This window comes from Euprymna scolopes, chromosome 6 (genome assembly GCF_053919585.1).
Source record: "Euprymna scolopes isolate OS-2025 chromosome 6, ASM5391958v1, whole genome shotgun sequence".
Taxonomy (NCBI): domain Eukaryota; kingdom Metazoa; phylum Mollusca; class Cephalopoda; order Sepiida; family Sepiolidae; genus Euprymna; species Euprymna scolopes.
In genome coordinates, this window is record NC_136487.1 from 36,512,624 (window position 1) to 36,532,208 (window position 19,585).

Consider the following 19,585-nt stretch of genomic DNA (forward strand, 5'->3'; position numbering starts at 1 on the left):
TCTACTCTCTCTATCTACCATCTCTACTCTTTTTCTCTCTCTATCCTCTCTACCCCCTCCTCTCTCCTACCCTCCCTCTCTCTATTCCTTCTACCTCTCTCTCTCTATCTCCTCGACTCTCTTTCTCCTCTACCCTTTCTCTCTCTTTCCCCTTCTTTCTGTCTTTTTCTCAGGTTTCTTTTCGTGTTCTCACTCTGTTCTGTCCTTTTTTTTCTCCCTCTTTTCTCTTTACCCTTTTTTTCACGCCCCTCATATACAAGCACACACTTATATGTATGTACATACCCCCTTCTTTTAATGTGTTCCTTTCTCCCTCTTTCATTCTCATAATTCTCTTTTTCATTCTTTTGTCCTTCCTTTCAGGTTCTCCTCTCATACAACGCTCCCCTCCTACGTTTTTTTTTTCTTATCTCATTAATTATATACATGTCTTTTAAGCTTTACCATGATTTACTATCAAGAATATATTCCCATAAAAAAGAGGTAGATAAAAAAAAAAAAAAGAAATTAATTACTTAAAACCTTGCAGATTTAAGTAGAACCATTTGCTTAAAGGATCAAATGCAGTCCAACTTGTTGACTTTTTTTTTATTTTTTTATTTTTTTTAACGTTTATCAACTTGGCTTTTCAAGAAGTGAAGAAGAATGTCCCATCTGGACATTTTATATGTCCCTCTTTCCTCCCTCAAATAAAGGTAAACACTTACACTTTTGCTTGGGTAGTGATATGGGTGGCCAGGGATAGACCAATCATGAAGGGTGGATAGATGGACAGTATCATATTAAAGCTTTTTTTTTAATCACTATGTTTTAATAACCTCTAGACCAGCCACTCAAAATCTTTGGTCATTTTCTGACATGATAGAAAATGTAATACATCTTTAATTTTAATAAACCATAAAATCTAAATTATTATTACTCCCTTTGAGTTCTTGCACAACGCCAGAATTTACTATGTAGTTTTATGCGTGTATTAGAACGTATATAATTATTTTGATAATGTAGTTTTATACATGTATTAGAACGTATATAATTATTTGGAGTATTTAGTTTTATACATGTATTAGAACGTATATAATTATTTTGAGTATGTAGTTTTATACATGTATTAGAAGGTATATAATTATTTTGATAATGTAGTTTTATACGTGTATTAGAACGTATATAATTATTTTGACTATGTAGTTTTATACATGTATTAGAAGGTATATAATTATTTTGAGTATGTAGTTTTATACTTGTATTAGAACGTATATAATTATTTTGACTATGTAGTTTTATACTTGTATTAGAACGTATATAATTATTTTGACTATGTAGTTTTATACGTGTATTAGAAGGTATATAATTATTTTGAGTATGTAGTTTTATGCATGTATTAGAACGTATATAATTATTTGGAGTATGTAGTTTTATACATGTATTAGAAGGTATATAATTATTTTGACTATGTAGTTTTATACATGTATTAGAACTATGTAATTATTTTGAGTATGTAGTTTTATACATGTATTAAAACGTATATAATTATTTGGAGTATGTAGTTTTATACATGTATTAGAACATATATAATTATTTTGAGTATGTAGTTTTATACATGTATTAGAACGTATATAATTATTTGGAGTATGTAGTTTTATACGTGTATTAGAACGTATATAATTATTTTGAGTATGTAGTTTTATACATGTATTCGAACGTATATAATTATGTTGAATATGTAGTTTTATACATGTATTAGGACGTATATAATTATTTTGAGTATGTAGTTTTATACATGTATTAGGACGTATATAATTATTTGGAGTATGTAGTTTTATACATGTATTAGAACGTATATAATTATTTTGAGTATGTAGTTTTATACATGTATTAGAACGTATATAATTATTTGGAGTATGTAGTTTTATACATGTATTAGAAGGTATATAATTATTTTGACTATGTAGTTTAATACGTGTATTAGAAGGTATATAATTATTTTGACTATGTTGTTTTATACATGTATTAGAAGGTATATAATTATATTGAGTATGTAGTTTTATATGTGTATTAGATTATTTTGAGTATGTAGTTTTATACGTGTATTAGAAGGTATATAATTATTTTGAGTATGTAGTTTTATACGTGTATTAGAAGGTATATAATTATTTTTACTATGTAGTTTTTTATGTGTATTAGAACGTATATAATCATTTTGAGTATGTAGTTTTATACGTGTATTAGAAGGTATATAATTATTTGGAGTATGTAGTTTTATACATGTATTAGAACGTATATAATCATTTTGAGTATGTAGTTTTATACGTGTATTAGAACGTATATAATCATTTTGAGTATGTAGTTTTATACGTGTATTAGAACATATATAATTATTTTGACTATGTAGTTTTATACATGTATTAGAACGTATATAATTATTTTGACTATGTAGTTTTATACATGTATTAGAACGTATATAATTATTTGGAGTATGTAGTTTTATACATGTATTAGAAGGTATATAATTATTTTGACTATGTAGTTTTATATGTGTATTAGAAGGTATATAATTATTTTGACTATGTAGTTTTATATGTTTATTAGAACGTATATAATTATTTTGAGTATGTAGTTTTATACGTGTATTAGAACGTATATAATCATTTTGAGTATGTAGTTTTATACGTGTATTAGAAGGTATATAATTATTTGGACTATGTAGTTTTATACGTGTATTAGAACGTATATAATCATTTTGAGTATGTAGTTTTATACATGTATTAGAAGGTATATAATTATTTTGACTATGTAGTTTTATACGTGTATTAGAACGTATATAATTATTTTGACTATGTAGTTTTATACGTGTATTAGAACGTATATAATTATTTTGACTATGTAGTTTTATATGTTTATTAGAAGGTATATAATTATTTTGACTGTAGTTTTATATGTTTATTAGGAGGTATATAATTATTTTGAGTATGTAGTTTTATATGTGTATTAGAACGTATATAATCATTTTGAGTATGTAGTTTTATACGTGTATTAGAAGGTATAAAATTATTTTGACTATGTAGTTTTATACGTGTATTAGAAGGTATATAATTATTTTGACTATGTAGTTTTATACATGTATTAGAACATATATAATTATTTTGAGTATGTAGTTTTATATGTTTATTAGAACGTATATAATTATTTTGACTATGTAGTTTTATACGTGTATTAGAACGTATATAATTATTTTGACTCAGCTCATGTATTAAACATTTATTCTACACAAATCCATATATTAAATAAATCTCAAACGTCTGTGTGTATGTGTTTGTATGTCTGCTACAAACTTGTCATCCACATCATACAGGCACCAACGCAGCATCGTTAGAAAGAGCGATATCTCAGACAAAAGATATTAAAAAAAATGGGGGAAAAAATGTTGATTATTTTGTGTAGAAATGTCGTTTTGTTTGAAGGTGGGGGTCAAATAAAAACTTTGCTTTCGATGTGGTTTGCCAACTGCGCATGCACTGTCATTATGTTCTTCCTTTTTAAATGGCTAAATTTGTGCGCTATAACATTTTTGTTCTTGTGAGCCCATTGATAAGACGTTTGCTTACTAACTGAAGTTAAGCAAGTTCACGCCCGGCACGCATCTTTTTTTTTTTTTTACGACTGGGCAATCCCCCCCCTCCCCGGGCTAGTTATTAAAATAAAAGGCTAAGAACAAGTATGCTTAATACATTACAGTTGACAATTATATATAAAAAAAAAGAAAAGCAATGTACATTATACCAAACAAGATACAGTTTTTACTGTATCTTTAAGATAGGAATGCTGTCCAGGACAGGATCTAGATTTTATATTTTGTCAGGGTGTGGTGATTGAACAGGAGCTGGAGCTTGGCAGACAGAGTGGGATCTATTAAATTAGAAATTCTTTTTTTCATATTGTTCAAGAAAGAGAGGCAATAATAATTGTCCCTTTTTATTTCAGTTTCTGTTCTCAAATGCACTGTTGTATTCATAATCCAAGTTAATATTTTCTTGCAAACCGTTTATTACTCATGTTATTAAATGGCATAGAGAAAATGTTGACCTAAATTGTTTCGTGTACATATGCAACCCTTTATATGTACAGAATTGTATACAAGATTCACACAAACTTGAAAAGTCCTCGAATTTTGACTTGTGCATTGAAAAGGCTTTATTTCTATAATTACCTTGAAAAATTCTTGAAAATATGGACAGTGCATTGAAAATGTCTTCAAAAGGCCTTGAAAATTGTATTCTTTATGTCTAGTAAAGATTTATACTAAAATATTAAAAATAAAATCGAAATAAATATTATTTTTTTAAGTATTAATTAAAAAAAAGCATTAAACTATGTTTTAAATATTGAAAATAAAATCGAAATACATTGTTTTGAAATTGCATTATATTATTGTGAATGCAAGAGTTGTTTCCCTTTATCACAAAATAATCTGATTTTCCATATAATAACATAAGGTAGTTTTGTGATAAAGAGACGTAACTCTTGTATTCACAATACTAAAAATTAAAAATTATAAGTAAAACGAACACAGTGTAGACCAATCTACAATGTGAAAAATAATAGCATTTAATCGTGCTTGGTTGGCTAAATATAAGTGGGTTAGGAAATATAAATATGACCAACAAAAACAGGCATATTGTTTTATATGTAAATGAAACTGACTTTTCCTGTTGTCAATTAATTTTTTTGGTTTATTATATCATTATTTATATATCAAATTTTGTTTTGAAATCTTGAATTTTGTCTGAAGAAGGCCTTGAAAAATTTTGAAAAGGGACATTGAACATGTATGTTTCTCTCTTTTTTTTAATTGTTTTATTTTGTTTTGCTGAAAAACTTTAAGTGGTAGATAGATAAAAAAAAATGGTTGATTATCTATTATGAATTTTTCTGTTCAGTGCAGCTCCTTTCTCACAAAAAAGACATGGTTAGTTTTTCTCTACTCTATCATTATTTCCATAGAAATACTCGACTGAGCTCCAACTTCTGGTTTTTCCTTGTAAGACATTCACAACAAAAACTCCTTTTAGAATTTGCCACTGCAAAAAACTTTTCCTTTTTTTCTTTCATGTGCACAGTCTCAAGCAGAAGTTCTGTGAACAGATTTTTTAGGAACTTTAAATCTGTGGATCACAATACCATGAGACTGCTTTCCTGCAGACTACTACACAGCTGCCTTCAAATCAAATGTCAACAAATATTTTTCATAAATCCTTGTCATAAGTAATCGAACTTTGTTCATTCAAGTCATCATTTTCAATCCTCTCATAATGTTCTTTGTCATTCAACTTACAATCCATTAACACTTATCCTCAAGTGGCTTTTGGTTTTGATTAGTGTTGATACATTAATACACACACACACACACACACACACACATATATATATATATATATATATATATATATATATATATAATTAGCATTCCAAAATTAAAATTTGCAGTTAATTCTCACTTATAAGTTTTTATTTATTATTTTTATGTAACATGTCTTACACAAAGTTTATTGAGTAGTGGAAAAATCACTAAACCACTTCTCAGATACAAATGTTCCTCAAAAACTAACAGAAAGCTTTTTATATGGAATGAAAAAGAATCTGGAAAAGAAAAAAAGATAAAAGAAAATGATGTGTAAAGTCTACAAAAAAATAAATAAATAAAATAAAAAAAGCATTTGTTATAGTGTTTATAGGCACCTTCACCCTAAAAAGTTGAATCCAAAACATGTTACGGCATCATATTGGATTTGTTTATTATTATTATAACTAGCGGGGGGGGGGTTGTACCCGGCATTGCCTGGGTGTTTGTAGGTGTGTGTATGGGGGGGGGGGATAAGTAATAACCCTGAAACGATGTTACAAAAATCGGAAAAACCAAAAACAAAAAAAATAAACAGCGAAAAAAAAAAACGCTGTGTGTATAGGGGGATAAACTAAAGAATAAGCGAAGTAAAAAAAACAAAGAAACGTTGCCCGCGTGTCTAAAGATGTAAAAGAAAAAAAAATAGTTTTGGTCGTGAGGCTGGATTGAACCCGGAAGCCTTGACGCGGAGGTGAAACAAACCCCAACCACTTAACCGTCAAGGCCAAGAGTAAGAGGAATTGATTATAGTTTTAAAATAAGGCATAAAGCGAGTGAAAGAGGTTTGATTGACAGATAGCCACTAAATGAGGTCATCGTGGGAGCGTTACGAGAGAGATGACGTTGCAGTATTTTATTTTTTTTTTTTTACTTCACATTAGCGTTTATTAAATTACGTATTTCGTTTCCTGTCTAGACATATCTCTCTCTCTCTCTCTCTCTCTCTCTCTCTCTCTCTCTCTCTCTCTCTCTCTCTCTCTTCGTCTTCCTTACTCTAAAGACTGTTACTAAAAAGAAAATGGCGTCTGGCTGTTTTTGTTTTTTTTTGTAAAAACTTCGATCGTTAATATTTTTTGTAAGCGTATTTTTTTTTTTTACTTCACATTTTTGGCTTGTTATTTTTCGTTTAACTATCGTATCTAACTATTTTTAATGTGCTAATAACTTTGGTAACGTTGTCATAGCAAAGAAGTTCATAGTTTAGCTTGTGTGAGGGTTAAAATTTTTTTTACTGATAACATGTTTTTTAAATTCAAACTGCCATTAGAGCTTGCTGACGTCAAGATCACATGACATGACTCAGCAGGTTCTAAATACAAGTTGACCCAAAATAAACGGCCCCATGTATACTTTATGTAGAAGAGTTGACGCCCGTATTTTTGGGGGCAGTTATAAATCGATTTAAAAATATGTAATGTTTAACATTAAAATGTCACTTTTTTGTCCCCCCCCCCCTGCAGAAAATCGATCAGTTGACGCACTTCTGATGGTCCTTTTGGGCTAATTTTTCAATATTTGTCGTCCAGAGAGTGGGGCTTTAATATGATACCAAGTTTGTGAATTTTTGTTCCGTCGGTCAAAAGTTTTTAGCAGACCCACAAACAGACATACATACATTTTCGCTTTTATATACAGGGTGTTTCAAAAGTCTTGGGAACATAAAGATTTTTAATAACTCAAAAACTATTAGGAGTTAAAAAATGAAATTGGTACCGTTGGAAAGGTTAAAGTTTCAAGTTTTGTGGGGAATCTTCAAACTTGCTCAATATGAGCACCATTCGTCACACGGCAGACATCTAGTCGATAGTCCATTTCCTGCCAAACGCGTTCCAGCATCTTGACGTCAATGGTTCCCACAACTGCCGTTATTCGAGCCTTTAGTTCGTCAATATCTCTTGGAAGGGGCGGCACATAGACTTGTTGCTTGACAAAGCCCCAACGGAAAAAGTCGCACTCAGTACCCCATATGCGAGTGCTATGCTTGTTAACTTTGCCATTCAGATAGAAGGTCGCCTCATCGCTAAAAACAAGCCGGTCATCAAAGCCGTTATCTTCCAACTTCTCTTGCATTGCAATGCAAAAGTCACGGCGAAGTGGCTTATCAGTGTCCTTCAACTTTTGGACCAACTTGAGCTTGTAAGGTACCATTTGCAATCGTTTCCTTAAGACACGCCAGACAGTTGCTGGAGCAAGCTGAAGTTCCCTGCTAGCTCTTCTCACTGATTTACGGGGGCTCTGCTGAAAGGCTTCCGGACTTGCTCAACTGCATCTTCTGAAGTTGAAGGGCGACCTGTTCGCTTACTTGGGCACAAACACCCATCTTTCACAAATTTAGCATGCCATCTGACAATGGGTTTCCTTTCAGGGACTTCTTTTTTAAATTTCCTGCGAAATGCACGCTGAACACATGTCCACGATTCAGTCTTTGCAAATTGGAGGACGCAAAACGCCTTGTCTTGTTTAGAGAACGCCATTACTGCACATGGAAAGATAAGACGAAAATCATTAGTATGACCAAAAACTTGATTAAGCAAGCTTTAAAATGACACCAGTTTCATTTTTCTACCTGGAATAGTTCATGAGATATACGCATTTGTAATGTTCCCAAGACTTTTGAAACACCCTGTATATAGATTATTATTATTATTATTATTATTATTAGTAGTAGTAGTAGTAGTAGTAGTAGTAGTAGTAGTAGATCTTAATAATTATAAAGCTCTGTGGACCGTTCGGGCGTTCTTGCTTTTTTGCTTGCTTGAATCTTGTAACTTTTGATTTTGGTTTCAATTCTAGCTGATGGCACTCAAGTCATATTTTTTTTTTTTTTTACTTTTGAAATCACGAATATATACTGGATACAATACAATATGGAATGATCAATAGAAAATTGACTATAATAATAAATACGAAATCTTCATGAATTAAAATATCATATTTAAGCATGTTTTACAATCGGGCAACACCGGGCGCCCCCTGCTAGTGTGTGCGTGCGCGCACATATATATATATATATATATATATATATATATATATATATATATTCTTATGCGTTAAAATAAAGATATGAAAAATAGATTATTTAAAAGCCACACTTATATGGACCTAAATTGTACTTGCTGAAGAACAAGTAGCAGCAAGTAATCCTTATGATCTTCTGCCCCTTTGCGTTATCCCTCCTGACCCCATGCACCCCTGGAGACTTTGCCAATTAACCTTTTCCATAAAATAGGTGTTTAACCACCTGACATTGATGTTTTATCTTTCTGCTTCTTCCATTTTCGTCTTTTCTATTTTCAGCTTGTAAATTATATTTGTAAGTCATAATTGGAGTCGTTCAGCTATAACCTTTTCTTCTTTGCTTATCGTTGGCTCATGCCACTAGTTAAGTAATTATTAATGTTCACCTTTGTGTTATTATGAGAAATAAACTTAGCAATTTCCTCCTACCAAGTCATTATTTTATTTTGTCCTTTCTCATTTACTTTTAAACCATCTTATCTATATATTTATAAAAGTGAGAATGTGTGTGAGAACACTTCTCAACCTATATACTCTACGAATTTTTAATCTACAAACTTGACATTTGGTATATAGATTATTCAGACATGGAATACTTTTAATAGGTCTTCATCTGAGAAAAAGAGCTGCTAAGGGGTCAAAAATGAAAAATTGGTACGTCGGAGTCATCGGATTTTTCTGTTTCACAGTTGTGCATGTGTGAACAGTTCACATTAGATTCCTTATATTATGCATAAGTAGGTTTGAAAACACTTTTTAAAGAGCGTATCATGCTGGCCGAACGGCTATCGTACTTGACTCTCTGCTTTTAGGTTTTGGTTTCGATCTCGGCCCACCTAATTTTCTTAACTTATAAGGAATGGACTGCTTAGAAAAAAAAAACATAATACTCGCTTGTACTTGTCGCTGTATGAATTAACATATAATATTTATGCATATTTTAGTACCGGGCAACACTGGGCAGCCTTCTAGTATATCTATAAAAATGAAAATGTGTGTGTGCGTGTGGACATTTCTCAACCTATATACTCTACGAATTTTTGATCTACAGACTTCAAATTTGGTATATAGAGTATTCAGACCTACAGAAAATTTTTAAAAGTTGCTCGGAGATAAAAATTGAAAAATTTGTATGTGCTGGTCATTGAATTTTTATCTGTTTGCTAACTGTTTCATGAATGTGCATGCATGAATGGTTCTTATGACAGATTCCTTATGTTAAGAATAAGTAGGTTTCAAAGCAGCATATCAAGCTGGCCTAATGGTTATCGTACTTGACTCACATTCTTTAGGTTTTGGTTTCAATCTCAGCTCAAGCATTTTTTTTTACTTACAAGAAGTGAACTGTTTAGAAAAAAACAATACTCACATGCACATGTCTCAGTTTCTGTATGAATATATACTATTTATACATATTTTACAACCGGGCATCGACGAGTAGCCTGCTAGTCTAATATATAAAATTATCCTGTCAGATTTGCAGAGCAGGTCAATTGAAATTTATAACTCATTAGCCTATTTTTCTTTCATTCCCTTGGACCATATATATATTTTTTTTTTCAATAACAATTTTTTTTTCTTTTTTCCTGTGCTTTAAGTAGAAACATCCTAAGTTTTTTGGAAGATGTACTTCTTTGGACACTTAAAATATTGTCTAAAAATATATATATATATATATATATATATATATATATATATATATATATATATATATATATATATAGTGGCTTTTAATAAAAACAACATATTTTTGCAAGCCCCCACTTCATGCCTGAAAAAATGATTCTGGCAATGCTTTGAAAATCGGCTTTGTATTATTTTTTTTGACAACATACTAAAATTTTCATGTGTGTAAGTATGACGAGATCCCTGGCGACACCAGATGATCTTGCTTTTCAAATAGAGGAAGAGAAGATGGGAGAGGATGAGGTATGATTATGGGGGCCATGCTGACACTTGGTCAAGGAAAAACAGATGTTTATGAAAAATGTCCAGAAGAAATAAAATATTTCAATGGGAAATAAATAGTTATCGCTTATCACATCAGTGCCGGGGTGGGGTTTTTAAGAGAAAGACAAACGAGAATACATCTATCAACAACGGAAAGGTTGTTTTTAAAATCTCTGTTGAGCGAGATGAAGAATGGGGTGAGGGGTCGCCGCCAGGCATGGTTCGGCCTGGGGTGACTAATAACTCCTAATTACATGATAAGTTAAAACCGAGAGGAGGAGTAGCAATTAGGGAAACAGAGAGAGGGAGGAAATTCAAAAGAGGAAAAAGGAAAGGGAGTACAAATTAATACGATAAAAGAAGAGAGGGAGAGGAAAAGAAAAAAAGAAAGAATAACTCCAAAAAGGTGGAAGGAGGAATTTCTGATTTGATAAAAGCGATTCTTTTTTAGAATTGGGGCTCTTTTACTAGCTGGCATCGAGGCGTCCACATCGCTCTCACCCCGCCTGGGGTGGGAGGTGGGGGCGAAACCCTCATAAGAGCTAAGTTGAAAAGCTCTTGTTCTTAGCTGGGAAATTGATTAGTGGAACTTAAATATACAACCTGCATCATGAACTTGAATCAAAGAACTCGACTTTTAAACAAGTGTAAACCGATTTATGAATAATTATTTTGTTTCGTTATGTAAAAATGTCCCAGAGTTTTTCCTTGTTTCTCGATTTGCCAGCCTGAATGAAGATGCAGTTTATTTCAGGTATGCTCTGACGCCAGATGATGAAAGAGATAGACTGGATCCAGCACGAAGCCAGAGTGATGACCGAAATCGACAATGTTGCCACACGGACTTAGGGTCATGCCCATTTCGCGTGCCCTGAGCAGCAGAAGATATTTTCCAGTGACCAGTGAGAGTCTGATCACCCTTAAGGGGTCCACCACTAGACAAGTAAGAATGTAGCCCTGCTGGGTTGCATCTATGGTCCTGTGAGCTGGGAGCAATGAACACGGCCAGAAGTACATCGCAAGTATGCTCCCGTGAATCGGGATAGCGACGGATGCGGCCCAGCCCTCGGACAGAGAGGGGGTTAGGGCTATATATGTACCAAGGATTTAGTACTTAGGAATGTTATAGTTTGATTTAAGTACCATAAAACTTGTACTTACGTATATAGTAGGTTGATAAGAATGCTAGGTAACCGGACAAATTATATGCAATTGGTTACAGTAACAACATATTTGGAAATAAACATCTTTTCTCCAGAAATGATACTTTTGGCTTACATAGTTTTATTTTTTCCCTATACTTATAATATTTTAAGAAAAATTATATAAAGTTGTTTTTAATAGCAAAAAATATTCATAGGGTGGGCCTAAAACTGCTTTTCATAAAACAAATCTAGTTCATAAACTGACATGTATTGTTAAAGAAAGAAAAAAAAAGAGATTAATTTATGCTCGTTTCCTTATATTTTTATATTTTTTTCATGAATAAAAGGAGTGGGAGTACTCGTCATTCCCTCTTTAATATATCCTCTTCCTCTCCTCATGTACACAGTTCCAAAATTAATAAGATACTTTCCAGCAAAATAATGGAAACAATGTGTTTGTACAAATAACATGTATCACTACTTGTAATGACTTTTTTACAAAAAAAAAAAAAAAAATCCCTCAAACTAGCAACAGTATGTATTGATTATAAAATAATTAAGTTTTCAAATATCCAAATTATATTTTCCGTTGTTTGTTTCTAAGTTTGACTTGGTTGTAAACTATCGTTTCCATGAATTATTTGCTTAAAATATATTACTGAGATAACATTGGATCAAATTTTAATACGACTCTTGCACCCATCATCAGCAAATCATCCCTCCACCACCACCACCAATAACTGGTTGTACTGATATGCAGAAGTTTAAATGTCTCGTAAACCAACATCTTGTTAATCTTTCCTAGGCATGGTCCCAAATAGTGTCCTTGTTAGGGGTGAATGTGAGTAAATAAATAAAAAAAAATAAAATATGGCCGAGTGGTCCTAGACGTTGTATCAAAGTTTACAGTTACCCAAAGGTGCTGAGTTCAATCCTGAACGAAGGCAGTGAAAAAGTAACATTCAAAACAGAGAATCAGCAACTATTTCCCAAAGCCTAACTGGAGTCCGAACATGGTACCCCTGTAGTAATAATAATAAAAGGTTGGGTTCGAGACTCCTAACAAATGGTTCCCCAGTTCGATACAAAACACCTGATAAAGGCCGGAGGGCAAAACGGACGAAACGTTGTGACTATAACAACGAAGATGAGAAAGTCAGTCCAACAATCTCAATCAATCAAAAAAAAAACTCTCTCTCTCTCTCTCTCTCTCATATATATATATATATATATATATATATATATATATATATATAATATATATATATATATATAAATAAATGGGTTAAGAAATTCCAACAAGAGAAAGATGTATATTTAAATAAGGGGTGGTCACCAACAATGTGTATTTTTTAACATTATTTCATTATTCCGTGTCTTGGTTTTTCATTGAAAATTATGTTTAGATCATTGTCATAATGTTTTTAAATCATTGAAATCGTTTTTAACGCGTTTCAGACGTTCTGCGAAAAACGATTTCAATGATTTAAAAACATTATTACAATGATCTAAACATAATTTTCAATGAAAAACCAAGACACGGAATAATGAAATAATGTTAAAAAATACACATTGTTGGTGACCACCCCCTTATTTAAATATATATATATAGAGAGAGAGAGAGACAGTAAAAAAAATTAATAGAAACTCCACTTCTATTGGTGATCAACTTGATTGACGTGGAAGACCTACATAAAATCTGGTCACTGGAAAATGCTTGGTTCTTTTATCTGTTCCAGAAAGTACCAAATGCCAGACACAATAGAGAGGTACTGCTCGGCGCTTTCTTTCTGGCCATAACAGAGTACAAACCTTCTTGGCAATTTAGTAGGGCTGATCTTGTGTCTGCAGCCCTTTTCTTACAGAATAGATGTTGCTAGTCTTTTTCTACTCTGTTGTTCATGGTAGGTCCTCGACTGAACTCCAATCCCTGGTTCTCCCTTGTAAAACATGTACAGCAAAAGCTTATCTCGTTGCCACTATTACAAAGAACTTTTATTTCTGTGTACTGAAAAACAAATTCACATCTGTGGAATACAGTAACCTGGGACTATTTACCTGCACACTACAACATGGCCATTGTGAAGTCGAGTATGTTGATCCATCCTCTTTAGTAATCAATTTCTGCTCTTCTCATCCACTGTATTAGATCCTTTCATTAATCCTTATTCTAAAGTTGGCTTAGTAAATGCTGACTTACGTATAAATAAAATAAAATACCTGATTACAATAATTATAATCGCTTAACTTCAAAAGTGCTGAATTCACACATGAAATACACATTACAGCTAGTCATTTACAATTTTATATGATTACATCAATGTGTAATGGTCCAATTTTTTTTCTTTATTCTTTCATGAGGAGATTTTATTTAACCAATGTTCGTCTTTCTTTACATTATTTTAAAACTATGGTAAGCATTACAGCAGTTGTCGTGTGTATCTGATTATCAACAAAACTGTAGCATAGTACTAGTTAAAAGCGAGAGTTTCTTGAATCATCCTGAGCAACGCTGGCACACAGGTCCCACTAGTACTATATATAGTAATATTTATAATGTTTTGTTATTAAAAAGGATAGATGTTTTGAAAAACTGAATTGAATGGGGTTTTTTTTGTTTTTTTTTAATGAGTGAAATGTTTAGAATTCAAATTTTTAAGTGAAACCGGATCAAAAACTTAAAAATACTTGAATCTTGCTCCGACTCATTAAAATTTTAAACTGTCTGTATTTGCTTACCTCCCCACAAGGACAGAGTTAGACACAAGGTGAGTTTTTAATGGAGTAGGGGGATCTAGCTTCTCAAAAAGGGGCACTCCCAATCAAGATAAAAATAAACATTGTTTCAGTTTTATAAGGATTTCTTCTTCACTGATCAAGGACTGAACAGATACTACCCTTTGAAATATTTATCTGTATGAAATATAAAAAAAAATACATTTGAACAAATTAGGTGCAAGGTCATCAGAAGTGGAGGGGATATATATCTGCACAAAATATAAAACTTTGCATTTGAACAGATTAGGCACAAGGCCATTCAAAAATGTAAACAAAATGCGTGTTGTTGATCATCTTTGATAATATCTATCCTATCCTTAACTGCAGCAATCATCATAATATTATATTTACTCCAGAAACCCTTCTACTGAAGATTTCCCTAAACCAAAAAATGTTATTGGTCATGAATATAAATAAGTTTATACACAAGTGAATATAAATGAGTTTATACACAAGTTCATTGGAAAGAAACATGAAGTGGGGGTGCGGGGACAAAGAACAACGAATTTGGTTAGTAAGATAGATACTACACTTTGATCTAGTGTTAGAACAATTAATCAGAATTGGAAATCATAAAAATCAGAACTTTTAGGGGTATCTGAATTGGAAAAAATTTGTGTCTATTTCCCGATGCCAAAAACGATTCTTTTAAATGTCATTTTTTTGTGTTTTTTTTTTGTTTGTTTGTTTTGTTTTTGTTTAAAGTAAAATCTTGCGCTGCTAGTAGTAATGATAAAATACTAAACATTTAATGATTTTAAATTACTAGTAAAACTAAAATCTATAAATCATCTCCCACAAGTGTGTTTTTCCACTTGAGAAAACCTCTGCATGTTTAACATGTGTTTTTACCATCATCGGCAATAAATAAAAAATCTATTATTAAATGTTTAAAGATTTATAAATAATCTGAATCGGTAATCGTATCGGAATTGGGGAAAAAATAATAGAATCGTCCCATCACTACTTTGATCCCAGTTCAAATACAAGCTCTTGCTTCGGTTCAGACTCCTAAAACAATAAATTTACCTACCCTCTGACTCCCTGCTTTGCTTTCTAGCATGGAATAAAGTGCTTTCTTGTTGCTTGAAGCATGTGACATAGATATCCAAACAAAAGATGCATTGTTGTGCCATGTTTCTTTTGTCAGCAAGAGTTGAATAAACACAGATGATTAGTTGTGTTGAAATGAAAACAATCGCGATGATGTTGCGAAAGCGAAGAAGAGGATTTCACTAATTGTCAAGTATTGTTTGTTGTTTTTGTGCATTAAGAAAACCCGGCTTAATTGTTTTCGCAATGCTTTCGATTTAAAAACGAGAAATCTTTTTGTCTTCAAAAAGAAAACAGTAAAGAAAAAAACAACAGCCATTGCATCAACAATAACTGCATCTGCTGCACAATCTGCACAAGCAGAGGAGATGAAATAAGGTCAATAAATCAATTCAAACTCATTTCAAAAGACGAAAAAAAATCTATGAATAAAAAGTAAATAAAACATACGTTCCACTATAATCACAGGTGGGCCTTTTGGTCAAGATCAAAGTGTAGTATCTGTTCTTCAGATGCTGCACTTCATTTTCTTGTTCTCTTTCGGTGGAGGAGAAATTCTTCACGACTGAGACAATTTTTATTTTTGTACCTTTTCTCCACGTTAAAAAACGACCCTGGTGTCTAACTCTGTCCCGTGGGGAGGCATAGTAAATAGGTATAATCACAGGTGGGCAGAAAAAAAAGCCAACTTTGGAATCGATTTAAAAAACAAACAGATTCTGATTCTTGAATCCTTGGCCTTTGAACTAGGATTAAAGTGTAGTATTTGTTTTGTCGTTAGTTAGAGTAGGAATCCTGCTTGACTGAGACAAATTTTACTATTTCATCAAGAACGGTCCTTTTGGGGGAGCCGGATATTTCCCCACATAAAAATCCAATCCTTGGTTTATTCAATTTTTCTGTGTCATATATATATATATATATATGTGTGTGTGTGTGTGTGTGTGTATTAATGAAAAAAAATAAAAAATTATTGCAACTTCTCCCCCAATTTTCATATTTTATAATCACGCCCCTATGCCTTTATTTTCTTTTAAATTTGATAAGTGATTTTTCTTCTGATGAGTTAAGGGCGAAATAAATTCAAAACATCAACATAATAATTACATGAATGATTCTGCGCTTTCCATTTCTCGTTCACAACTGAGACAATTTTTATTTTTGTACCTTTTCTCCCTATTAAAAAACGACCCTGGTGTCTAACTCTGTCCCGTGGGGAGGCATTGTAAATAGGTACAAAACATATGCTGTCAAGAATTGTACATGTCAATGTACTTAAAGAAATAAACGGTAATTTGGGATATAGACTTTTCTCATTTGCTTGTTATATGCTCTGCAGTTATATCGAGCTTCATAAATTAAAGGATTGGTATAAACAAAGGGTGAAATATAATTGAATAAACATTTTCCCCCATATATATATATATATATATATATATATATATATATATATATATATATATATATATATATATATATATATATATCTTAGCGATGAGACGATTCCAATACAAGTACCGATTGCGATTCTTTTCAAATTTAATTAAAGATTCGATGCTTCTTAAAAATGTGTAAATGACTATAAACCCTTCCCTCTACCCTGTAATGTCCACATATATTTTGCAAAACGTAAAAATACATTTAGGAGGGGAGTGTATATTACAAGAGTGGATCTTAATATTTTCTCAAACGTTTTCCTTGTAATTGAATGAAAATTGTGAGACAATATTTGTTTTTCCTTCAAGACGCATCTCATTTGCATTTGGTCGTTGTTGATGTCATTTGAAGTATTCAGAAATTATTACAAAGAATCAACAATTAATATGAAAAAAAAAAACAGTTTAGGAACAGAATAGTTAACAAAGCCAGTTTCCTGTCAAGAATGAGCATCTTCATAATAACGATTCCATTCAGACAACCATTCTTAACATTGTGACAAGTATCTGTTAACTATTCTCTACCTTCCCTCTATGAAGAAAAATTTTTTTTTCTTTCAATTATGATTTGGTGGACTAGATTTATTTTCTAAGTGTAAAGAAAAAATATAAATGATGATGAAAATAATAATAGATTAACACTTTTAGCAAAATGACTCCCCTAAAATGAGATGCTACTTTTTTGTGATGATTACGCGGTGGGAAAAAAAATATTTTAGAATTTTGAGTAGGAAAGCAGTTCTGCACATAAATATAACATAAAATGATAATCATTTCTTTCCAATTCTAACTTTTTTATCTTGTCTAATCGCTCAAAAATTGAAACAAAATACTATCACATTTAGGGCCGTCAGCATTGTTTTTACCAGAAGACCATCATCCCTATATAAGCCAGTTGTGTCAATTTCTGTTAGATTGTACAAGTTATATAGAGTCCCACTAAGTCAGTAATTTCTGTAGAGTGAGAGATCCCATAGGAATATCAAATGGTCCAGCTTGATTTTTAATTCACTATTCATTTCTACTAATTAGGACAGCGTTTCTGCATTTTCTAATAATATCAATCTCATCATTGGAGATGTCGGTAAGGAGAGAGGCAAATTCCGTGGCATCAAAGTATAGTGATAAGACATCATTAGCTACATATAACTATGAACTAAAAACAAAAAACTTAACACCAATTATTAACTGGGAAATTCTGAAAAAAAAAAAAAAGACCTTTTTCATATCTTTTTTTTTTTTTTTTTTTTTTTTTTACATAGGTATCATCACTTATCAAGGCCCAGGGGCCACTCGAGGATAAGGGTTAAAGAGTGTACAGTAGTCAATTGGACAATATAATAATTATCAGTAATGGAAATTCAATAAATTTGTTAAGAGGAACGGCTTATCAAGAACTTGTTTACATAGGACTTGAAGACAACCATATTATACTCAGCTGGAAAGCAGGAAAACAGAAGACAGTTCCACAGGCGTGCAGTTCTAAGAAAGAAGCTTTGTTCATGAAATCTACGTTTAGGTTTAGGCACAGATAAAGAGTGGGGAAAATTATTTATAGTGGTTTCAGCTAGACGAGTGTTTCTGGTGAAAGTTTGGCGAGGGGGGATCATAGATTGAAGTTCAGTCGAGCACTTGCCATGAAAACAACGATAAAGCAAAGACAAACTCGCTACATCTCTTCTGTGAAAAAGAGGTTGCAGAGAAGAAAAAAGGACATCTACTATGAGTCTACGAAGTCTATTTTAAACTCTATCAAGGCAGGATAAGTCCTTTCTAGCAGCTCCTACCCAGATGTGGCAACAGCGCTCCATCCTTGGACGAACTTGGCTCTTGTGTAGATAAAGAATTGCACAGACTCAAATCCACACCTCTATTATTTACATACAAGCAAATCTTATTTTTCACACCATTTGATGGGACCTCCTGATTTTAACTCCCTGTGACAAAGAAGGCCTCGTATTAATCTCATCGCACTTCATTGGTTACTTAATCTCTGGAAAGCAATAACCTCAGATTATATATACTAGCTAGACCAGATTTCCGGCATTGCCTGAGAAAATATAAAAGAATGCTAATTAAAAAATATATTATCAAATATTCTATTTTTTTTAGTGATTATATGAGTAAAATTAATTTGTGTTACCATGTGCATACAAATACCAAGAAATATAATTTATGAACTTTATTCCGTTGTTTGTGAAAAAGCTAATTCTTATTTAAGTCTTGAAAATTATTTAAATTGTATTCTTTTGTATGAAGTTATCAGTAAGGACCTTCATTGTACGTCATAGAATTGGTGACGTCATCATTTTGTACAAACTTTACAAAGCTTTTTATAAAAATTGTTTGGGTATGGATGTAGCAAAAGCATCTATATATTAATACGATAGTGTGTGTATTCTTTCGTGTGTCATGCTTTTTTTTTTTACAAGGTGGTCACTACTTATCAAGGCCCAGAAGCCACTCAGGGATAAGGGTTATTGTAAGTACAGTACATTAGTGTGGAGATTTAATAAAGTGTCTACTTAAGGGGGCGGTTCATCAGGAATTTGTTTATGTTGGACTTAAAGACATCCAGGTTGTAGTCAGGTGGGAAGCAGGCAGACGGAACATAGTTCCACAGGCGTGCAGTTCTAAGAAAGAAGCTTTGTTCATGGAATCTACGTTTTGATTTAGGCACAGATAAAGAGTGGGGAAAGTTTTTGACAGTAGATTTAGCTAGACGGGTGTTTTTCGTAAAAGATTGGCGAGGGGGGACCAGAGATTGGAGTTCAGACGAGCACCTGCCATGGAAATAACGATAAAAC

The 19,585-nt window shown here is 32.2% G+C and overlaps 1 protein-coding gene across 2 annotated transcripts in view; it reads left to right on the forward strand.

The window, feature by feature from the left end:
- Window positions 1–19,585, forward strand: part of LOC145277605 (TOX high mobility group box family member 3-like) — a 730,818-nt gene that overhangs the window by 297,134 nt on the left and 414,099 nt on the right. The window lies entirely within an intron of this gene.